The following is a 25304-nucleotide window of genomic DNA, read 5'->3' on the forward strand; positions in this document are numbered from 1 at the left end:
TAGTGCGACAAATCAGAGACTGTAGAGGGTTAGAGAGAGGTGGTGGTGAGGTAGAGCTGTGTGTTGTCAGCATACATCTGGAACTTTACTTTGTGATTTTGGATGATGTTGCTGAAGGTCAGCATATAATTGAGAAATTGGAGTGGGCCACAGATAGGTCCTTGAGGATTTGAGGTAACGGTACTGGAGCAGGAAGAGAAGCCATTGTAGGTGATTATCTGGCTATGACTGGATAGATGAGAATGGTGCCCAACTGGATAACTGGGAAAGAGCACCTTTCACAACCTCAGAATGTCCCAAAGCACTTTACAGCAAATGAAGTACTTTTTTTTTTGGAAGCGTACTCACTGTTGTATTGTAGAAAATACAGCAGCCAATTTGTGTACAGCAAACTCCCAAAACAGCAATATGATGATGATAGGATGTTCTGTTTTTTTTTGTGATGTTGTTTGAGGGATAAATATTGATCATGAAACTGAGGATACCTCTCCTGCTGTTCCTCGAAAGAGTGTCATGCGTTTGTTTTTCATCTACCAGAGAGGGTGGACGGGGTCTCGATTTAACTCATCCAAAAGACAGTGCAGCACTCTCTCAGTCTTGCACGGGAGCATCAGCCTAGATTTTTGTCCCTGGAGCGGGAACTTGAACCCACAACCTTCTGACTGAGAGGCAAGAGTGCTACCAACAGGGCCACAACTGACACATTGGGGAGGTGTGGTCACTCATGTCAAAGGCTACAGAAAGGTTGACCAGGATGAGGAGTGATAGATTATCATGGTCACAGTCACGTAGGATGTCATTTATGCCTTTGATAAACATGTTTGGTGTGCACGAATGGGACTGTAGGAGGTTTGCAGATTGATCACCAGCAGATGGATCCACTTCCATTCACGAAAGTATATTTGTTATGTATAAGGGGTATGGAGCTTGGGGTGGGAGGTGGGTAAATGAAGTTGAGGTACTAATCAGCCATATCTAATTGAATGGTAGAGCATGTGTGAGGGGCTGAATGGCTTACCCTTGTTCCTGTGCTTCTTCAAATTCCACATTTATACATTAGAAATGATAACCTGGAAATTCCTATTGGCATTACATTGACCACCTGTGCTGATCATGTATTACAGAGCAGTAAACTGGGTGTGTAGAGCAGCACCCAGTGAATGCATGCCATTGCATGTTGACAAATTCCTGTTTGAAGGCAATGGCTTGTGGGCACCATAACATTGAAGATTTGTGTTGTTATGACATAACACATCCCACAAATGCGCCATATTCCAAGACTCTGGACATTCAGTGTATTGCTAAAATAGAAAATAGGAAATAGGAGCAGGAATAGGCCTTTTGGCCATTCGAGCCTGCTCCACCATTCATTATGATCATGGCTGATCATCCAACTCAGTAACCTGTTCTTGCTTTCCCCTCATATCCTTTGATCCCTTTCGCCCCAAGAGCTATATCTAACTCCTTCTTGAAAACATACAATGTTTTGACCTCAACTGCTTTCTGTGGTAGTGAATTCCACATGCTCATCACTCTCTGGGTAAAGTAATTTCACCTCATCTCAGTGCTGAAAGGTTTACCCTGTATCCTTAGACTATGACCCCTGGTTCTGGACTCCCCCACCATCGGGAGCAACCTTCCTGCATCTACCCTGTCAAGTCCTGTTAGAATTTTATAGGTTTCTATGAGATCCCCCCTCATTCTTCTGAACTCCAGAGAATATAATCCTAACCGACTCAATCCCTCCTCGTACGTCAGTCCCGCCATCCCAGGAATCAGTCTGGTAAATCTTCGCTGCACTCCCTCTATAGCAAGAACATCCTTCCTCAGAGAAGGAGACCAAAACTGCACACAATATTTGCCTTTTTTACCGCCTGATGCACCTGCATGCTTACCTTCAGCGACCTGTGTACGAGAACACCCAGGTCTATTTGCATATTCCCCTCTCAGTTTATAGCCGTTCAGATAATCTACCTTCCTGTTTTTTCTACCAAAGTGGATAACCTCACATTTATCCACATTATACTGCATCTGCCAGGCATTTGCTCACTCACTTTACTTGTCCAAATCACCCTAAAGCCTCTCTGCATCCTCCTCACAACTCACCCTCCCACCCAGTTTTGTGTCATCTGTAAATTTGGAGATATTACATTTAGTTCCCTCATCTAAATCATTAATATATATTGTGAATAGCTGTGGTCCTAGCACCGATCCCTGCGGTACCCCACTAGTCACTGCCTGCCATTCGGAAAAAGACCCGTTTATTCCTACTCTTTGTTTCCTGTCTGCCAACCAATTTTCTATCAATCGCAATACACTACCCCCAATCCCATGCGCTTTAATTTGACACGCTAATCTCTTATGTGGGACTTTGTCGAAAGCCTTCTAAAAGTCCAAATAAACCACTTCCACTGGCTCCCCCTCATCAACTCTACAAGTTACATCCTCGTAGAATTCTAGTAGATTTGTCAAGCATGATTTCCCTTTCGTAAGTCCATGCTGACTCTGTCCAATTCTACCACTGTTCTCTAAGTGCTCTGCTATAAAATCTTTGATAATGGACTCTAGAATTTTCCCCACTACTGACATCAGGCTGACTGGTCTATAATTCCCTGTTTTCTCTCTACCTCCCTTTTTAGATAGTGGGGTTACATTAGCTACCGTCCAATCTGTAGGAACTGTTCCAGCGTCTATAGAATCTTGGAAGATGAGCACCAATGCATCCACTATTTCGAGGGCCACTTCCTTAAGTACTCTGGGAAGTAGATTATCGGGCCCTGGGGATTTATCGGCCTTCAATCCCATCAATTTCCCCAACACCATTTCTCTACTAATACTGATTTCCTTCAGTTCCTCCCTGTCACTAAACCCTGTGTTCCCCAACATTTCTGGTATGATATTTGTGTCCACCTTTGTGAAGACAGAACCAAAGTATGCATTTAATTGGTCAGCCATTTCTTTGTTCCCCGTAATAAATTCCCCTGTTTCTGACTGTAAGGGACCTACATTTGTCTTAAATCTTTTTCTCTTCAAATACCTATAGAAACTTTTACAGTCAGTTTTTATGTTCCCCGCAAGCTTATTCTCGTACTCTATTTTCCCCTTCTTTAATCCCTTGGTCCTCCTTTGCTGAAACTGGTATTGCAAATTATTTGCTTGTACTGATGCTTAGTGACATAACTGAGCTACAAACTATGATCTTTTGTTTACAATGATTGGTGGTATCAGTGCTACACGAGCACTGCAATTAGCTGAGGAGGAAATAGCAGTGTTTATTGTAAGGTGATATTGAAGCATTAGAATGAGCTACTGCTGTTGCCTTGTAAATTTACATCTAGGGCAACAGCTACCTGGCAAAGAATGAAGGGCAGTGCTTGACGAGGCAGATGCTAAGCAGGATATGACAGTGTTGTGTTCCTTAATTAAGACTTCCAGATGCAATGAACAAACCATTGCTAGTCGTGGTATAAAGGCACTCAGTTTTTGTGTTGGAGTTATTTTGGATGAGTAGTAGTGATATTTGCATCTGCAGCCAATTTGCTGGCCACAAACACAGCAAGGACATGATACATATATTAGCAATACCAACAACATAACATTTGCCACTAGAAAATAAAAACAGCACAATTGGGCAAAACAATTCTACAGGCTTGTAAGAATCCAGATGTTAATGTTATTCTATGACTGTCCTTACATGTGAAGTATAGAGTAATGCAAGTAAATTCCTCCTCACCCTTAATGTACCATGATGCATTCATTTTAAAGTAATCACCTGTATTGGATATTTGTTGAAGGGGATGAGTGGAAAGATGGCTTCCGGGATGCCAAGACTACTCTTTGCAGTCTTGGATGATGGCACCTATCCACCAATAATGAATGGAAACAGAGTAAAAATGCAGTGAAGGCCATACCTCCAACCAGAATGATTATTGAAGGCATCTTGAAGCAGTTCTTTAGATGTTTCAAGTGAAGTTCCTTAAATACCTTCTCCCTCAGAATTTCATAAATGGCTGTCATCCCACTGCAGGGAGACCAAAGGACACAGGATACAGAAGCCACAGTAAAGCAGGAGGATGAAAGTAACAGTGATGAATTAGCTGCTGGGTCAGCACTTCAACACGGAAGACTGGCATTCTATGATATCTTGAAATGAATGCCACAGTTGTCCCATTTCTTAAACCTGCAAGACACATCTGCAATCTTACATTCCTCAAACAATTCCTCTTGTTCACGACCTATCACTGCGCAGCAGAGAGGATATCAACTGTCTCAGATATACTTTCTGTAACTTTTTCTTCACCACTCCACTGTGTGACTTCTTTTGCTGTCTTTAATGCCTTCAATCACACTTCCAATTATTTTCCCTAACTTTTGCACCATTGTTTGGAGTCCATTTCTCCTCTGAAGCTTGGGATGATTTCTGTGTAAGGGTGCTACAAAGGTTTAAAAGATGCTGGACCTCATTATTGATGCTGCTTCTACAATGGATTGGCCAGTGTACAGGTGTCACATGTTTTAACATAGTTCTTGCAAATGGTAAAATTTAAGTTTGACAAGCCTCTCTGAAAGGTTGTGCAGTACACTGTTAAACTTTTGAACATGACTCCAAAAACAATGGTCCAGATTTTGCTGTGGTTGACTAAACTGTCGGTGTTCTGCATCATTACTTCACTGACAGCACCTTTGGGAGTCAGCACATGCGCAGAATAATGCAGAAATCAGAAGTTGCTGTCAGTGGGTCTGCGCTCCTCCATAGGATGCGATATAGAGGTTCCCACAGTCTGCAATCTCCATTACAATTATAATTTGATAACTCCTATGCTGTTAGTCCTGATGTAAAAATCTTGGAAAAAGTTGCACCATGTTAATTGAGATATAACTGAGTTTGAGATGGCATACAAACTTCAGAATTATTGCTGGACACCCTTACTGACCCTGAGAAGCTGATTTTTATATTGTTATGACCGAGGTAGGAAGAGTGCTCTGTCTTTCTCTAGTTCCACTTCTCCATGGATCACAACATATATTTAAATGTTTACCCAGTTACCGATATGGCCAATCATATACTCTATCCTTATGTCAGAATAAAATTCACCAACCAGGTTTCTTTAATAAGCAACAAAATTATCAATTTATTATAAAACAAGACTTAACTGCAAAGTCTTAACACACAGATTGAAATATAAAAGTTCCTTTTTTAAATTAGCCCAACACATACGTGCACACACATGTTAGGGTCTGAAGTTCTGTTAATGGAAGATAAATACCTGGTAGTTCAAGGTAATAGGGTGAACAGGTGTTGGGTGTTAATTAGTTAATTGTATTCAAGTGTCTATATATAAAGAGCCAGCCAGCACTGGTTGGAGGTGTTTGGAGAGCAGAAGTGAGCTCTGTGGCAAGTCATAAACCATCTCCACTTAAGCATCCTAGTCTCAGTGTCTTCTTCACAAACAGGCTTGGAATTATCTCTAACAACACACACCGGTTAAAGAAAAAATAAAGAGGTTTTCTCTGCAGATATCTTTTTACAAAAGAGACAATAATACTTTGGCCAGATACTTGTTAATTCTTGAAGGAAAAGGATAAGATATGGAATCATATCAGTTATCCCTTTATTCTGGCATCCAAACACGCGTAGACGGCTGTCACTGGGATCTTTTTGGAGCAGTTCTCCTCAAGCAATGTCGAGGCTTAGTCTGGCAGTCTTTCCAGGAGAAATGTCGCATCAGGGGTTTCAGCTATCTCACGCTGGATTCTCAAGGAGGTGGAGAAAGGATGAGCTGGTTGCTTCTGTCTTAGGCTAATCTCCAACTTACTTAAAACAATCCAAAAGGAAACCAACTCTTGACCACCATAAATCTTGACATATCACTTCTCTGTAAACAACTCCCCACTAATCACCAAGGCTCCTGTTGTTTATTTAGCTTAAGACATGTGACATCCAGTAAGGGTTATTTTTAAACAAAGTTCAAGCCCTTCCAGTGCTCTTTTTTTTTTAAAGTCCAGCATCTATGAAACTGCTTCAGTCTTCCAGATGAATCCATCTCCACAATCTTCAAACACGAGTCCTCAAAAAATATAAAAAATGGAAGCACTTTCATAACAAAATTTAGATTGTCAAATTTCTCATTTAAAAAAAACATTAAAAATTTTTTTATTTTAGCTTCCATCTTAATCCAATCATAAATCATTTATTTCACTATCTGAAAATGTAAACTAAATAGAAAAGATATTAAGTGCCTTTAACTTTCTGGTTTGCTGTGTGTGAATACTTCAATGTGATTGTTTCCTTACTTGCTTGTTGCCATTGCTGCTGCTGCTGTATGCCAAGGCATCCCCTTCACTTGCCACAATATTTAAACTGACATCCAAAAAGGGAAATCCACCCTAAAGAAATTGCTGGATCTTTGTAGTAAGCAGCGATTGCCCTTGATTTGCTGCTGATCACAAATTCTGCATTATATATCCAATGCTAGTATTGAGTTGTATGAAAATCTTTTTTAGACAGAAAGATGTAAAGTATGCTTATAAATTCTTAAGTGTATAAATCAAACCTGCATTAAGTTCCATGTAAAAATACTAATTTATAGTATTAGTATAAATTGTTCATTTGCAAACCGTGTGTGCAATTTTTTTTGTGATGTACTTTTTAATACTATGGCTACAGCATTGGTTAAGTGTAGAGATGTGAACTTGCGTTTTCTATGAATGTGAGGAATGGCCTGGCTGTGTGCACATTATGTTCATTTGAAATCATTTATTTGCACATGTGAATGGAATGTTTGGTTGTTCCCAAAAGGAGTAGGTTTGAATTCAGCCTGACTGAGGTAACTCAACTCTATAATTAATTGTTTACAGACTGTGGATAAATCAGAGTTGAAACAGATGGAAAATAATGTTCAGCCATAGTCTATGCAAAAATAAAATAAAAGCCATCAATGTGCCAGATCTTGTGACCCTAAGATTGATAAATATCATCCTTTTGATTTAGGGATTGTGTCTTGGTTAAACTGGCGAGTGTGGAAATATAATTAAACTCTGTCGGACAGAATTAAAAACTTTGAAAGTTCAGTAGAACAGGATGGAATCTATTGGGCAGCATCTGTGGAGAGAGAAAAACAAAGTCAGAAGGCCATTGACCTGAAATGTTAACTCTGTTTCTCTCTCCACAGATGCTGCCTGACCTGCTGTGTATTTCCAGCATTTTCTGTTTCTATTTCAGATTTTCAGCATCCAAAGTATTTTGCTTTTGGAATCTTTTGGGAGTTGGCATTCAGACAATGAATCAAAATTTCTATTGTGTGCAGATTTTCCATTCTGCAGTTATATTGACCTGCATCACGGATAATGCCAGTATTGGTGTACTAAGATAACTTCAAAACGTTCTGTAACAATGCATTATTTTTATCACGTTGACATTGAGATGAATGACAAATGATTGTATGCAGTTTAGTGCATAAAGTTCTTAAGTACATAAATGAATACATATGTTAGTTTATATCTCATAAAAATTCATCCCTTTGTAGACAAATGAAAAAGAAATGTAAGTTACAAACTAGCATCCATATGGTGAATGATGTTTTGCAAATCTTTTAAGGAAAACTGTTAGCGAAACAGAGGGCTGGATTCTAAGAGTCGCGGCAAGCTCAAAAAATGGGTGGGCGGCAAGCCAAAGAGCCACTGCAATCTCCCGTGCGATGGCTCATTTAAATAACTGGGGCGGCCCTCCCCCACCCAATCACATGGAGGGGGCAGGCTGTCTGTCCCCGTCAATGGCGTCACCTGCCTGTGTGCAGGCACTGGCGCCATTTTTAAAGAGCAGCCAGCCCTGCCGGCACTTTTAAATTTTTAAAGAAGTAACCCCCCCCCCAAAATTAATTGAATAAATTTTATAACGCCCCTTTCCCACCCTGCCAATAATTATTACAGTATCTATTTGCCCTCCCCCCACCCCAAAAACACTTACCTTTTACATCTGACCTTCCACTCCCCACCCACCCGGGCAAACTGCACAATGTTTAAAGGTCAACTCTTCCCACCATCCACTACACCCATTACCATTTGATTGACCCTGTTCCCCCTTCGCACTGAAAATCTTAACTCCTTCCCCCTCCCCACTAGTGTGGTGTCGCATTTCCTTAGATGGAGATTTGAAAGTGAGGGAGTGCCAGCTGTCACGCCGAAGATCACAGCGGGCCCTCAAGATTGCAGGTTAGTTTATTTGAATGTATTCATTTTATTGATTTACAAATTTTAATTGAGGTCGCATCGCCTCGCCACCACCAGGATGATCGGGCCGGGCCCTCACGGCGTTGAGGTCAGTGGTGGGCCTCAACCGGAGCCATTTTCATGCCCGCTTTGCCATGGAACCTGACGCCTGGGGGAGAACAAAATCTAGCCCAGAATCTTCATAACAGTTGTGGCACCATTACAGTATTAGGGAAACTTTTGTTTTTTGAAATTCATGCGCAACTGATTTGCTTCAGTTTAACGCTGAAACAATGCTACATGCAAATTTCTTGTATTAATTGCAATGTTTCCCACAGTGGCGCAGTGGTTAGCACCGCAGCCTCACAGCTCCAGGGACCCGGGTTCGATTCTGGGTACTGCCTGTGTGGAGTTTGCAAGTTCTCCCTGTGTCTGTGTGGGTTTTCGCCGGGTGCTCTGGTTTCCTCCCACATCCAAAGACTTGCAGGTGATAGGTAAATTGGCCATTGTAAATTGCCCCTAGTGTAGGGAGGTGATAGGGAATATGGGATTACTGTAGGGTTAGTATAAATGGGTGGCACAGACTCGGTGGGCCGAAGGGCCTGTTTCAGTGCTGTATCTCTAAATAAATAAAATAAAAAATAACCTATGTTTCTGACACCTGCACTGCATTTAAACAAAGTGATGCAGGTTTTAGGGCCTTTGAAATTTTTTAGAACCATACCCTCCCACAACATGTTCAGAAGGGCTAAACAGCTGAAATGGCCTTGCAATGTGCATTCCCCTGTTCTTCACAGTATAGAAGAGGAAAAGCAGAAGTAAGCTCAGAGAGTAATGTTACCACAGCAGTGGGTTATGACAGTGAAGTCACGAGTACAGCAACAATGGTTCACAATTTTCTGAATCACACTTATGCAGGAATTATGATGAAATTTATACAGGTCTCCATGTCGATCTTGGCGATGGGAATTACCACCTAAATTTTCTGAGAATTGTGTTAACATATGCCGGAATGTAAAACTAGTCTAAAGCAGGTGGAAATCAGTGGAAACAATTGGGTCCTGACAAAGGCAAAGTTCGAAGCCATTAATCCATCAAACCAGCATTTATGCACATGAAGCAGAGCATGTTTAACAATTTGAATTATGGAAACTTTTTTATCTTTAATGAAATACCGTAAATAACCATTCAAATATATAGAAGATCCAGTGCCGGTTTCAGTAGGGAGAAATAAAAATGAATTGTTTAAAAAAAAATGTAGGCAATTTGTGCTCACTGGACTTTTGCTTCAAAGCAATGTTAATAAGACAAATGGGGTTTCAGCACATAACTCAGGAATTGATTGAGGAAATTTACTCGTAGCAATGTTTCAGCATAAAACCTGTGTAAGTTAGTTACAGGTGAATTTGCTCAGTGGAAGTAATGGTGCAGTTCCGCTCTTAGGTAATATTGCTGAAAACAGAGACATGGCAAGAATACCAATGTAAGGGAAAGCAACCATTGTTTGGACACTGTGTTTGAGGATTATTTAGCAAATGTCCAATTGCAGAATCACATTTAATGTTGGACACTGTGTTTTGAGTGTCCAACATTAGATGTGATTCTGTGATTGGACAATATTTGCTAAATAATTCTCAGTGTGCTAAGAATTACACTGACAACCAATTTAGGATTGTCATTTGGGCTAGCAGTGTAGCACATTTGCACATACTGGAAGCTACATATATTATTACACAGGGCCCTGTTCTTTGCAGACAGAAAGAACATCTACACACATTGTGCCTGTTTCAGCTAAACAAAATAAGTGACCACCATTCGCTGGCTCATTCATCAGGGCAATGCCTTGACCAATCAGAGTCAATCTGCCTGGTTTAAATTTCAAACAAAGCTTGGCAGGTAACTGTCAGTCATGATAAACTGGTGCATTCTCTATGGCAACGCCTCTACCAATCAGAGTCCGCTTGCCAACCTATCAGCACTGTCTTCTCGTACCATATAAATTTGTTGCTTTCCCTTACATTGGTATTCTTGCGATTTGTCCTGATGAGTGCAAGATGAAAAGCTTTGACAAAATGTCTCTTGTTTTCAGTAATACTCAAGTTCTGTCTTGCATAATAGTTATAATGAAGCTTTCCAGAAAATTCCATGCAACAATATCACTCAAAAGTGAAACTGCATCTGGTAGGGATGTTAAACTCAGAAGGTAATTTGACACAGCAGAAACTGGGTAGAATAGGAATTGTAATCGAAGCGGTGAATTTCCCACCCCATGGCTGGAATTTTACATCACCCCAGTGAGCCGGATGGTGGGGGGGTGGCGTAAAATTGAGCAGGAGGCTTTGGGAGGCCTTCCCGGCCTGCTCCTGCCTCCGCCCCACTTTACACGGGCCGCGGGACGGGGGCGGGGGGGGGTGCAGAAATTGGCTGCTCACCTCAGGCCAATCAAGGCCCTTAAGTGGGTATTTTACCTGTGGCAAGGGGGCGTCCGGTTGATGTGAATGGCCGCCCAGTGATACCTGGCGGCCTCTCAGCGCACCAGCTGGGGGTTCCCTGACAACCGGGCACAGGGGATCGGAGATGCCCCCTTGACCCCCCCAAATGACCACCCTTGCCTTGCCAGGTTGCGACCGATTCACACAACGAGACAGCCTTTGCTTACTTTCAGTCCTCTGCTGGGCTGCAGTCCCAGCAGTGGCCACCGCTCCCGGTGGCGCTGCTGGGACTAAGTGCTCCCGGCTCAATGATTGGCCGGCAGCTCAATGAGGCTGGACATCCTATCTCAAGCAGGTGGAAGTCCTGCCTCTGAACAGTTAAAGCCCGGGGACCCGTAAAATGCGGATCGGATCCCCGGGCTGGGCGGATGCAGGGTCGTCGGCATAAAATCCAGCCCCTTGACATTGTTAGCTGTTTACTTCGATGGTTGAGACGCTCTCCTGATCCAAGCAGGATATTCATGAGTATATGTAAATTGGTGTCTTATGACATACATAGGACTAGAAGCTATTTTAAAGCCTCTTGGGCAGAGGATCTGCTGAAGTCACCTCACTGAGTAAAACCTGACGACACACACAAAGAACTGTTCGATAGGTTTAAAGATAATCTTTGTGGGACTAGGAAGAGTGACATTGCAGCTTTGGGCTACCACAAAGAATGATTGGGCTACTGCCCCAGGCTCTGTTCCACCCCCCTTCATCCTCCCTCCACACCTCTCAGCTGCAAAATCGTCCAAAATGCCTCTTTTATGACATACCAGATCGATAGCCACCTATTTTCGTCAACGAACCTCCTCTAGGAACCCATTTTGTGTGGGTGGCTGACCAGGAAATGATAATGAGACCCCATTAAAATGACCCAGGCTTCACACTACAGATCCTGAACAGTTGTCCTGTGGGTCCCACTGGCTTTTTGTTCTTAGTTAAGGTTCCCCTTAGAAGGTCACTGCTGCATAAGCCTTTTTTCTAGTCCTTTTTTTAAACAATTCTAGGTGCTGTCATTTCAACTAGACACGAACAATTGTTTCTGGTTGAACCAGACTCTGGTCACTTTTAACTCCTTCACAATTATCTAGATTTGATCAAAGAGCAAGAACATTTCATTTCTTGATACCGTTGTGAGAGCATCCCCCCCCACCCCCCAACGAACCCCGCGCCAATTAAAAAAAGCATTTGAAGAGCTGTTTATCATTTTATGGAGCATATCAACCTTTCACAACCAGTCAGTTTATCATCGTCAAACAAAGATATTTTTAAAATTAGCTTATTTCTTTTATAGGCACTGATTGTCCTTCCTTGCCTAAATAATAGAGGACTGTACTGTCCTGAATTGATAATGAGCTCCTGTTAAAAAAAATAAACAACAGAATGTAATTTGAAGATAAGATTTATAGATGATATAAACCCAGTGAGTTCAAGAGTCGATTGATCTATTCACAGGGGACTTGTGGATTGACTGAGTAAATAAGTCACATTCAATGTTATCATTTGGTTGATTTAGTGAGCTGGTACCATACACTATAGGAAAAATAATTCTTTAGCCAATGTGCTTTTAATATTACTTGCTTTTTTTTCTATGATACTCGTAATTTAACATCTTAAACTGTGATAGCTACTAGTCGCAGCCCAGTATGCACTAGAATGTTACCTTACATTCATACAGCTGAAAATGTTTTGTCCTAATAAAACACACATTTGTAATAAGGAAAATATACCAACAATGTTTTTGTAACTGAAGTGGATACGGTAGGGAACTTCCATTCTATCATTCTGCTTTGCGAACATCCAAGGATAACATTGGCATCTTCTAACTTGCACTGAATTTATTTCTTGTACTTCGTTAAGGAGCTCCTATGTCTTACAAATGAGTTTTCAGGCACTAAAATTAGCAATTGGTATGCACTGACAGCTGCTTCTCAATAACGTAATCACTACTGGTTTTCTTTAGTTGGTTAGAAATAGTTGTAAAAGGATCAGTTCTTGGTGGAGGGGTTTGTGTCTGTGTGCATGTCTGCTTGTGTGTTGAAATATTGTATACAAAATACTGTTTATTATCCATAACCCTTACACAAAGCTTTTATAGTTCTTTCTAGAGTACATCATAAAATGTGACATAAATTTAGATGTCAAATCCATTGAACACAAATGTAACTACTAGGGTAAGATGATGTATGTTAACTTTCATATCTATATTTGCATTATTATTTTAAAATTTATGCCTTCATGTTTTTTCAGGTTTACCTTACTGATTTGGTTTTGTGAAGTTTGTTTTTAGCTTGCTGTCACCCATTGCATTTAGAACACATTGATTTATATTGCAGTTTTATAAACGTGAACAATATTGCACAATCCTGATGTAATTAGTGAAAACCATGCAAGTGGCTAAATTGCTCTGAAAATGATTCTGCATGTATAGTACTACAGAAACGAGAGGCTGAATTTCCCCAGGCATGGAGGCAGACAGTTCGGACACTAGAGGGGAGCTATGTCTGGACGGCTCCGTGTGACGTTCCCGCTGCTGGGGAAGATTCCCTTGGGCGGGTGGGAACCTGGATTGACTGACCACACCTCTGAGGCAGGCAGCCAATTAAGCTGATTACAGACCCAATTAGGTCAGATTTTGCAGGCACGCCGGCATTTTGCCGCCTGTGGAGAGGTCTACTCCACCCCCAACCACCTCTTGTGGAAGCCAACATCTCCATAGAGCGTCCCTGCAGCAGGCTGGGGGGGCTTGCAGAGCCGGAGGCTCGATGTCCCAAAGAGGGGACCACTGGCAGGAAAGGCTGCACTTGCAGCCCAAACGATGCACCCGGAGTGTTTTGCCCTCCGCTTTGACGGGTCTGATAACTTCGCTGCTAATAATTTTAACTTTAAAAGCATGCCGCTGATGCGCCTTCATGTTGAGGTGCCTTGACGGCCCCTGACCTGCCTTAGCAGCCCGCATTTCTCCTGGTGGGGCTGCCAATGCTCCAGAGCTGTTGGCCCTCTGAGCCGGCAGCATCGAAAGCGCGCTCGTCAACCTTAATAGTATGGCTAGTGTAGAGGAGGCCAGTTAGGAGGCCGCCTTTAGTAAAATTGCACAGTTGGGCTTGTTGTCGATAATTGTGGGCTTGGGACCTCCATTTGGTCCTGACATCATGGTCCCAAAGCCCATGGAAAACTCTAGTCCAAGGTGTGAAAAATATAAAGTTTTTCTGTGCATTCTTGCTTTCAACAAAACTCCACCCCCTTTTGTTTTCTTTCCCATTATAACTCCCAATGTCCACATTTATAATGGAAATAGCCTATTTAAACTTGTCACCTTGTAATTACCATCTCCTGCCAGTGGTAGTACTATAGCACTTTAGCTTTGTGTTTTCCAGCTGTTCAGTCTGTGCTGCAGAGAAACTGTTATGCTCTTACAAACACTACGGGCCGAAATTTTCAGACGACCTTGGTGTAAGGGACGCAGGGAGAGGAGACTTTGCCTGAATGAGGTGTAGTCAGAGTGTGAAGGTGGGAATTTGGTGCAGAGGGGGAAAAGAGATGCTGCTTTTTCAGTCTCCAGAGGCTGTAGAAGATGCAAGTTGCTTTGCAGAAGTAGAGGGTAACCTAGAGACAGCGACGAGAGTTTGAAGAGCTTGGGTGGTAAGTCTGTGGATTCAGAGCATTCCAAAGAAAATTGACGTGTGATATTACAGCAAAGAAGGTTAATGATTGGTTGGCAAGCATTTTCTCTTTTTCTCTTAACTAAGCTAAGGAATTTAAATGGGGTTTGTATAACATGAAATAATAAGAATCTTCTGAAACTTAGGTAATTTATTAGTTAGGTTTTATTAGCAGTAAGGTTTACTAGCAGTAGTAAAGCTTATTAGAAGTAGTGAGGCTTGGTAGTAGTGGGGTTTATTAATAAACTAACTAAGAAAAAAAATTAACACATAATAAGGATGACAGGGCAGGTGATGTGTTGCGGCTGCAGTATGTGGGAGCTGGTGGACGCCAGTGTGATCCAAGGCAAACACGTCTGCAATAAATGTCTGCAAACTGAGGAGCTTCAGCTCAGAGTCAGTGAGCTGGAGGCTGAACTACAGATATTGCGATGCATCAGGGAGGGGGAAAGTTACCTGGACACTTTGTTTCAGTAGGCTGTCATGCACCTTAATATCAGGGCTTCTGATTTGGTCAGGGACAGGAGGGTGTGACTGCAAGTGAGGCAGGTAAGTCAAGGCGCCTCAGCCCTTGCAATTGTCCAACAGGTTTGAGGTTAATTCAGCTTGTATGGACGAGAGCAAGGACTTCAGGGTGGATGAGCAAACTGACCATGGCACTGTGGTACAGGAAGCCAATCAAATGGGGGGAATAAATAGGCATGTAGTAGTAGGAAACGGTATAGTTAGGGGGATAAACACAGTTCTCTGCAGCCAGGAGCGAAAGTCCAGAAGGCTATGTGCCTGCCTGGTGTGAGGGTTCGGGACATCTGCTCAGGGCGTGGCACAAAGATTGGTGTGGGAGAAATGGGTTTTGATTCATGGGGCACTGGCACCAATACTGTGGCAGGTAGAAGCTGTACCATTGGGACGGTCTTCACCTGAACCATGCTGAAACTAGTGTTTTAGCAAGTTGTGTAAGTAGGGCGGTAGAGAGGACTTTAAATTAAATAGTGGGGGCGAGGGATCAAGTGAAAGAAGATGTGATAATTTAAAGAGAGAGGAGAAGGTAAGAGAGCAAGGTAGCAAAAAGGGTAATGATGATCAGAGTGTGGCAGGAAGGGACAGAGCGTACAAATCTAAGAGTGCACTGGCAGATAAGGCTAGAGGTTGTGAAAATAATAAGCCCAAATTAAAGGCACTCTATCTGAATGCACACGGCATTTGCAACAAGGTAGATGAACTGAAGCACAAATAGAAGTAAACAGGTATGATCTGATTGCCATTACAGAGATGTGGCTGCAGGGTGACCATGGACCATGGTTGGGACCTGAATGTTCCAGGGTATTCGACCTTTAGGAAGGACAGGCAAAAAGGAAAAGGATGTGGAGTAGCGCTTTTAATAAAAGATGAGATCAGTACATTAGTGAGAGAGGATTAGTTTGGGTAGAACTAAGAAACAGCAAGGGGCTGCAAGCAATGGTAGGAGTTGTTCCTATGCCACCAAACAGTAGTGGTATAAATCATGAAATTAGAGGTGCATGTAACGAAGGTAATGCAGTGATCATGGGGGAATTCAGTCTACATATAGACTGGGTAAACCTAATTAGCGCTAATGCAGTGGAGGACAAATTCCTGGAAGGTATACTTGATGGTTTTGTGGAACAGTATGTTGAGAAACCAACTAGGGAATGAGCTATTTTAGATCTGGTATTGTGCAATGAAAAAGAGCTAATTAATAATCATGTTGTAAATCAGCCTTTAGGAAAGAGTGACCATAATATGATAGAATTTTACATTATGTTTGAAAGTGATGTAGTTCAATCCAAAGCTAGCGTCTTCAATCTAACCAAAGGAAACTAAGAAGGTTTGAGGGGAAAGTTGGCTGTGGTAGATTGGGAAATTGCATTAAAAGAAAGATAGTACACCCTATCTGTACTAATGCTTTGTCTTTCAACACACCATTAACATATTGTTTGCCTTTGCTCTATGACCTTTTGGTCAGCTATGTGGCCTTGTCCAATCTGCACCTTCTCCTTTGTTATCTCTTGCCCCACCCCCGCCTACTTGCTTATAACCTTTGACATTTCTAATATTTGCCAGTTCCGAAGAAGGGTCACTGACCTGAAACCTTAACTCTGCTTCTCTTTCCACAGATGCTGCCAGACCTGCTGAGTGGTTTCACATGCTCAGGATGTCTCAAAGCTCTTTACAGCCAATGGAGTACTTTTGAAGTGTAATCACTTTTTAAATCTAGGAATAATTTTTATTTGAAACCTAGTATGTAGGAAACTGGTAAAATTTAAATATTTTATAAATACCCATGAAGGAAAGTGGGAAGAACTCAAAATAGCTTGGAAGTTAAATCTGACCAAAAAAAAAATGCAATGTTCTGTGTGACTGTTTAAAGTTCTGTATATTTCAACAGATCTACCGTGTATTTATATGCAAGTCTTATAGTTTCAGGGGTAAGGGACTAAAGGCACCTGTGCCATTTTCAGAAGGTCTCAAATCACAAATATATGCAGATTCTTGTTATAGTGCGGCAATTACAGACATGAGATTGCAGTGAAACCATATTAATTATTAGCAATGTTAGCTATGTTAAGTGATGCTAGACTTATAGGCAGCATTTATAAAGCAACCGTAGAAAATAACAAGGAAAAAGCTTTATCTGAGTTTGTAAACATTGAACAATGTGTATATTACAGTCGGGTACATGATATATGCAAATGCACCCAACGTGATTAACCGTATATGGTACATATTGATAAATAGTTGGAAGGACAAATGGAATTGTTATCTATTGGAATACTAATCCTCAGCATAAAGGTTTGTATATTCGTTAAATGCTTAATGTGTAGAAGTGATCTTGCAAGTAAAGCAATGAGCATTTAAATGAATATGTGTAAGGTAGTCTGCTGATTCGCTATTGATCAATTAATGCTATCTACCAAGAAGAATTTCACCTTTAGTGTGATTGACAAAAGTCAAATATTTTGCAGACTATTGAAAGCAAGTATTGATATGAAACTGGATCCAGTCTCAGCAAGGAGCTTCATCACGAATAGAAAAATCTTCGTTAATTTTGAAGCTTGTGCTAAGATTGTTAATGAACAAAATAAAATGTTATAGACAGTAACAATGATGCTGTTTAGTTTAGAAAATCCTACGCCATTATAGCATTCATTTACAGTTGCTGGTATTACTCTACAGAGTATGATATTTTAACCTAGAACAACAAAGATGCTCATTTCTATTCACAAATGCACATTTAATCCAAGTCTTAAGAACCCAGAATTTATAATGAGCCAATTGTTCTACTAAGAATAGATGTAAAAAATTAATGCGTTGAATGCAAAGAATAAGGAATTATATTAGGACAATATTAACAAAATTACACTTTAATTTTTTTCCCCTTCAATACCACAATTAATGTTACTAATTCTTAAATGCTATTAAGGACATTTCCAATCTGCGTCCAAAATAGAGGCGAAGTAGGCAGGCTAACTACTTAGTCATGATCGGGAGGTCTAAAACATTTCAGATTCGGGCCTCATTTTTGTTCAGCTAGTGAACTGTAGACACAAATGGGCACCATGCTGTAGCTTGCCAGTTTTGGAAGGTTAGAAATCAGTTCGCTTTTATATGGTCTGTTGGCAAGGAGGCGAGGGTGGGGAGCTGTTAAGTGAGGAGATGGGAAAGGGCTCGTAGTGATTCAGAAGATTTTCATGCTCCTCCTGGCTCTGCAAAAATCTTAAATCGCACAAACCTTAAATTTTTCTGAGTGACTTACAACAATTCCTTTCAAGGCTGCCACTTAGGCTGCACAATGCCTGATACAACTGCATGATCCATCCTTATGTACCTCAATGTTGCAATGGTGGACTGATGGGTGGCGGGGTTGGGGGGTGGTTCAATAACAAGTGTAGGGCCAAGATTTGCAGGTTGAAACAGCCTCTCATGATGTGGCCAAAATTGTTGGGTGCCCATTTGAACACTTACCTGAAAATTAAATCAGGTTGCCTTTTTTGTCAAGTGTTCAAGGTACCCACCTAACTTTCCTTTGCCAGTCACTGGTTTTTAGGTGAGAAATCGAAAGCCGGTAGTTGAAAATCACCTTTTATGTTTCCTTGAAAAATGATGGGAATAAGGTTACTTGTTTGGGTGGCATTCTATCTCTGACCAACTTTCGACAGCTGTACTATGACACTATCAGCGAATAAAATAATGTAACTGAGATGGAAATCTGGGTGCAGTAGTAATAACATGACAATGTCTTGACCTCGTGCTACAATAGATAATTTAAATGGTTATCAATGAGCAACACAGAGACATGGATTTTTATGAACTTGTCAAGAGTTTTCATTTGGTTGTTTTATTGTCAGACTGATCCTGCATTGGTGGTCCTTAGCAAAAAAGAGTTTGAATATTCAAATTGTCCTATTTTCAAAATAATATTGAAGTAATTATGGAGGATTTTATTCACTGAGTGGACGAAGGGGACCATTGACATCATAATGGGTAGAATTCAGTGTTTGTTAAGGTTGACTTTGGATGATAACATTTCAGGTATTTGAAAAGCCAGATGTTTCTTCAAGGAGGCAAGAAAAATCACCCAAACTGCTGTCATGCACCTTCTAAAGATTGACTCAGGAGTACAACTGGCAAAGACCCTGAAACAATTTAACTGCTTGCATTGCTGACTCGGGAATGAGAGGATCCGAGGAATTGAGAAGGAAAAGATATTTTATAAAGAAAAAGTATAATCCTTACTTGAATTTTTATTTCATCCATATTATTGCATGCACAAATTCCTTTCCATGGAATCAAAGAATAGTCACAGCACAAAAGGAGGCCAACTGGCCCATCGTGACCACACTGTGCAAGAGCAACTCACCCACTCCCCCAACCTTTTGCCTGTAGCCCTGCAAATTTTTTGCTTCAGTTAATTATCTAATTCCCTTTTGAATGCCACAATTGAATATGCCTAACCATGCTGCGTCAAAACTATTTTTCTCATGTTGCCGTTTGCTTCTTTTGCCAACCGCGTTGAAGTTAGGCGGCGCAGTGGTTAGCACCGCAGCCTCACAGCTCCAGCGACCCCGGGTTCAGTTCTGGGTACTGCCTGTGTGGAGTTTGCAAGTTCTCCCTGTGACCGTGTGGGTTTCCGCCGGGTGCTCCGGTTTCCTCCCACAGCCAAAGACTTGCAGGTTGATAGGTAAATTGGCCGTTGTAAATTGCCCCTAGTGTAGGTAGGTGGTAGGAGAATGGTGGGGATGTGGTAGGGAATATGGGATTAATGTAGGATTAGTATAAATGGGTGGTTGTTGGTCGGCACAGACTCGGTGGGCCGAAGGGCCTGTTTCAGTGCTGTATCTCTAAATAAAAATAAATAAATAAATAAATAAAGTGGCATCCTCTGGTTCTCAATCATTCCAGTAACCAGAATAGTTTTTCCCTGTCTACTCTGTCCAGACCCCTCATGATTCTGAACGCCTCTATCAAATCTCCTCTTAATCTTCTCTTCTCCAAGGAGAACAGTCCAGCTTCTCTAATCTATTCGCATAACTGAAGTTCATAATGCCTGGAACCATTCTCATGAATGTTTTCTGCACCCTCTCTAATGCCTTCACATCCTTTCTGAAGTGTGGTGCCCAGAACTGGACATATTACTTCAGTTGAGGCTGAACCAGTCTTTGATACAGGGTTCATCATACTTGCTTGTTTTTGTACTCTATGCCCCTTTTTGTAAAGCTCATGATCTCATATGCTTGATTAACTGCATTCTCAACCTGCCCTGCCACCTTCAATGATTGGTACACCTATATCCTCAGGTCCCCCTGCTCCTGCACCCCCTTTAGAATTGTATCCTTTATTTTATATTGTGCCTCCTTGTTCTTTGGTACAAAATGAATCACTACATACTACTCTGCATTAAATTTCATCTGCCCATTCCACCAGCCTGTTTATGTCCTCTTGAAGTGTATCTATCCTCCTCACAATTCATAAAACTTGCAAGTTTAGTGTCATCTGCAAATTTTGAAATTGTGCCCATACATTAAGTCGAGGTAATTAATATATATCAAGAAACTTAATAGATTTAATAGAAAATTTAATAGCCCGTCATAATCTTGTACACTTCTGAGATACGTTAGACAAGGAAATGCTGTTCCCATTAACAGATGGTACAAGGACTAGAGGACACAGATTGAACGTTTTGGGCAAAAGATGCTGGGAAACTATGAGGAAGCACTTTTTTATGCAGTGGGTGGTAATGACCTGGAACTCGTTGCCCACAAGGGTGGTGGAAGTGGAGACAATCAATGACTTCAAAAGGAAGCTGGATGGTCACCTGAGAGAAATAGACTTGCAGGGCTACGAGGATGGAGCCTGGGAGTGGGATGACATGGACTCGATGGGCCGAATGGCCGTCTTCTGTGCCGTAAATGAGTCTGACCCTAAGAAAAGCAGTGGTCCTAACACTGACCCGTGGGGAACCTCCAGTCCGAAAAACAACTGTTCACTACACTCTGTTTCCTGTTTCTTAGCCAAATTTTTATCCATGCTGCTACTGTCCCTTTTATTCCATGGACTTTAACTTTGCTGATGAGCCTGCTATGTGCTACTTTATCAAATGCCTTTTGGAGATCCATGTGCACCACATTAACTGAATTACCCTCATCATCCCTCTCTTAGCTCATCAAAAAACTCAATCAAGTTAGTTAAACAGAATTTACCCTTAACGCATCAGTGCTGGCTTTCCTTAATTAATGCAAATTTGGCCAAGTGAGTGTTAATATTGTCCCAAATTATCATTTCCAAAAGCTGTTCCACCACCTAAGTAAAACTGACTGGCCTGTTGTTGCTGAGCTTATCCTTACACCCTTTTTTCGATAAGGGTGTAACATTTGCAATTCTCCAGTCCTCTTGCACCACCCCTGTATCTAAGGAGGATTGGAAGATTATGGGCTGTGCTTCCGCAATTTACATTGTTACTTCCCTCAGTGTCCTTGGATGCATCTCATCTGGTCTTGGTGACTTACTAACAGCCAGCTGATCTGCTACCTCCTCTTTATCAATTTGTAGCCCATCCAGTTTCTCAACTACCTCTTCTTTCACTATGGCTTGGGCAGCATCTTCTTGCTTGGTAAAGACTGATGCAAAGTATTCATTTAACACCTCCGCCATACCCCCTGCCTCCATGTATAAATCCCCTTCTTTAACACCTTTTTTACCATTTTTATATGCCTTTAGAAGACTTTTGGATTCCCTTTTGTTTTAGCTGCCATTCGCTTCTCATACCCCCTCTCTGCTTTTCTTATGTTTTTTTTTCACTTCCCTTTTGAACCTTCTATTTTCAGCCTGGATGTCAATTGTATTATTGACCTGGTATCTGTCACATGCACCCTTTTTCATCTTCATCTTACTCTTATTTTTTTCATCATCCAGGATTTGTCTGCTTTACCTTTCCCCCTCATGGGAATGTACCTTGACCCAAACTATCTCCTCTTTAAAGGTAGCCCATTGTTCAGTTACAGTTTTGCCTGCCAAACTTTGATTCCAGTTTACCTGGGCCAGATCCATTTTCACCCATTGAAGTTTGGCAGTCTCCCAATTAGTTATTTTTGCTCCAGATTGCTCCTTGTCCTTTCTCATAGCCAACTTAAACCTTATAATACTATGATTGCTATCTCCCAAATGTTCTCGTACAGATACTTGAACCACTTGATCCATCTCATTCCCCAGAGTCAGATCCAGCAATGCCTCCTTCCTCATTGGACTGGAAACATACTGATGTAGAAAATTCTCTTGAACATACTCTAGAAACTCTTGCTCCTCTGTGCCCTTTATACTAATAATATTTCAGATCCCCAAGGACGCATTGTACAGCGAGCTCATCACTGGTATCAGACCCACCAGCCGTCCGTGTCTCCGCTTTAAAGACGTCTGCAAACGCAACATGAAGTCCTGTGACATCACCCACAAGTCATGGGAGTCAGTTGCCAGTGATCGCCAGAGCTGGTGGACAGCCAGAAAGGCAGGACTAATGAGTGGCGAGTCGAAGAGACTTCGCAGTTGGCAGGAAAAAAGACAGAAGTGCAAGGAGAGAGCCAACTGTGTAACAGCCCCGGCAACCAATTTTATCTGCAGTGACTGTGGAAGAGTCTGTCACTCTAGAATTGGTCTTTATAGCCACTCCAGGCGCTGCTGCACAAACCACTGAGCGCCTCTAGGCGCTTACCCATTGTCTCTCGAGACAAGGAGGCCAAAGAAGAAGTAGAAACAAGATTTCAGTCTATATTAGGATAATTAAAGTCCCCCACTATAACTACTTTCTAATTCTTGCACCTTTCTGTAATTTCCTTGCAAATTTATTCCTCTATATCTTTCCAACTAGTTGGTGGCCTATAGCATACATCCAGCAATGTAATAGTACCTCTGTTATTTTTTAGCTCTAACAAAATAGATTCTGTCCTTGACCCCTCTACAACATGCTCTTTCTCCAGCTTTGCAACGTTCTCCTTAATCAGTGCCCCTCCTTTCTTCTTTCCTTCCCTATCTTTCCTGAACAGCTTGTATCCAGGAATATTTAGTACCCAGTCTGCCATTTGTTGAGCGAAGTCTGCATTATTGTCATAACATCATGATGTCAAGTGGCTATCTGTGCCTGCAGCTCACCAATCTTATTTACCACATTCTGTGCATTCTCATTCATGCACAGTAAACCTAATTTAGACCTTACTACATTCCATCTTACTCTGACCCCACCAAATACCTGACTATTTCCTACGCTGGTGCTATTTGTCTCTCCCAATGCTCTGTGAACCTTCGCTTTCCTCTGTTACCTCTTAGTTCCCACACTCCTGCAAAATTGGTTTAAACCCTCCCCAACAAATTGCCCCCTAAGGACATTGGTCCTAGCTCTGTTCAAGTGCAAGTTGTCTGGCCTGTACATGTCTCATCTCCTCCAGAACCAGTCCCAATGCCCCAGGAATCTAAAGCCATCCATCCTACACCACCTCTCTAGGCACACATTCATCTGCTCTGTCCTCCTGTTTCTATACTCACTTGTGTGTGTGGTACTGGAAGTAATCTGGCGATTACTACCTTTTTCAGGTGCTGCTTCCTAGTTTTGAAATTTTATATTTCAGGCCAAGGCTGTGTGTTGATTTATCATTATCTTTTTAATTCCTATTCATAATTTTTCTCCGTGTTATCTCTTTTGCTTGTTTTCTTTCCCCATTTTGGAGTCTTTTTCAGTCCTGCTATTTGCATCATATTCCCTCCATCAGTTTGGGGCCTGAATTGTTTGATCTGCAGATACTTCCCTTACTGCTGTTAATGCAACAGTTTGATTCTCCAGCAGGAGGTGCCTTTCTGCAGGGCAGATCTTTCAAGTAGCAGAGAAAAATTGACAGGAGAGTCCTACTCTGGAGATAGGGGCCGCCTGTCAGAGTTACATTTTAACATTGGCCATGCCACTCATGGCTGAAAAAGAACAAAATGGCAGAAAGAGGCAGCAGCAGAGGAGTAAAAAAGGAAATAAAATTACCAGATGGAAAATTAAACTTGAGAGGAGTCTTTACCCATTTAAAATTGACTTGTTCTTAAGAAATCCCATCTTATTTTTATTTCTGTCTCTCTGGTGCTTTATTTTTCTCTCTCCTTTCAAATGAAAACAAAAGGGTACATAAATGTAATACAGAATCTATTCTAAAAGCAAAATACTGCGGATGCTGGAAATCTGAAACAAAAACAAGAAATGCTGGATTCACTCAGCAGGTCTGGCTGCATCTGTGGAAAGAGAAGCAGAGTTAACGTTTCGGGTCAGTGACCCTTCTTCGGAACTGACAAATATTAGAAAAGTCACAGATTATAAACAAGTGAGGTGGGGGTTGGGCAAGAGATAACAAAGGAGAAGGTGCAGATTGGACCAGGCCACATAGCTGACCAAAAGGTCACGGAACAAAGGCAAACAATATGTTAATGGTGCGTTGAAAGACAAAGCATTAGTACAGATTAGGTGTGAATATATTGAATATTGAACAGCAGCAAGTGCAAACCTGAAGAAAAACAACCTGAAAAAAACAGTGGGTAAGCAAACTGAACAAACTAAGATGAAATGAAATAAATGCAAAAAAAGATTGTAAAAAATGTAAAAAGGAATGTAAAAAAAAGGAAGAAAAAATGACTAAAAATGAAAGTAAAGTGGGGGGCTGTCATGCTCTGAAATTATTGAACTCAATGTTCAGTCCGGCAGGCTGTAGTGTGCCTAATCGGTAGATGAGATGCTGTTCCTCGAGCTTGCGTTGATGTTCACTGGAACACTGCAGCAATCCCAGGACAGAGATGTGAGCATGAGAGCAGGGGGGAGTGTTGAAATGGCAAGCAACCGGAAGCTCAGGGTCCTGCTTGCGGACTGAGCGGAGATGTTCCGCAAAGCGGTCACCCAGTCTGCGCTTGGTCTCCCCAATGTAGAGGAGACCACACTGTGAGCAGCGAATGCAGTATACTACATTGAAAGAAGTACAAGTAAATCGCTGCTTCACCTGAAAGGAGTGTTTGGGGCTTGAAATAGTGAGGAGAGAGGAGGTAAATGGGCAGGTATTACACCTCCTGCGATTGCAAGGGAAGGTGCCCTGGGACGGGGACGAGGTGGTGGGGGTAATGGAGGAGTGGACCAGGGTGTCGCGGAGGGAACGATCCCTTCGGAATGCTGACAGGGGAAGATGCGACTGGTAGTGGCATCACGCTGGAGGTGGCGAAAATGGCGGAGGATGATCCTTTGGATATGGAGGCTGGTGGGATGAAAAGTGAGGACAAGGGGAACCCTGTCACGGTTCTGGGAGGGAGGGGAAGGGGTGAGGGTAGAGGTGCGGGGAATGGGTTCTCACACGGTTGAGGGCCCTGTCAACCACAGTGGGGGGAAATCCTCGGTTGAGGAAAAAGGAGGTCATATCAGAAGCACCGTCAT

At 41.8% G+C, this 25304-nt stretch overlaps 1 protein-coding gene across 17 annotated transcripts in view; it reads left to right on the forward strand.

The window, feature by feature from the left end:
- LOC137371950 (nck-associated protein 5-like) overlaps positions 1-25304 on the forward strand; it is a 693455-nt gene that overhangs the window by 255570 nt on the left and 412581 nt on the right. Inside the window, exon 1 of one of the 17 annotated variants that reach the window (XM_068035098.1) lies at positions 12783-12869. The exons of the other annotated variants lie outside the window; for them this stretch is intronic. The gene's annotated coding sequence lies outside the window, so the exon portion shown is untranslated. Of the gene's footprint in view, positions 1-12782; positions 12870-25304 lie in introns of those variants that run through there. 17 annotated transcript variants of the gene reach the window in all.

The sequence above is a fragment of the Heterodontus francisci genome, chromosome 7 (assembly GCF_036365525.1).
Source record: "Heterodontus francisci isolate sHetFra1 chromosome 7, sHetFra1.hap1, whole genome shotgun sequence".
In the NCBI taxonomy this organism is placed as follows: Eukaryota; Metazoa; Chordata; class Chondrichthyes; order Heterodontiformes; family Heterodontidae; genus Heterodontus; species Heterodontus francisci.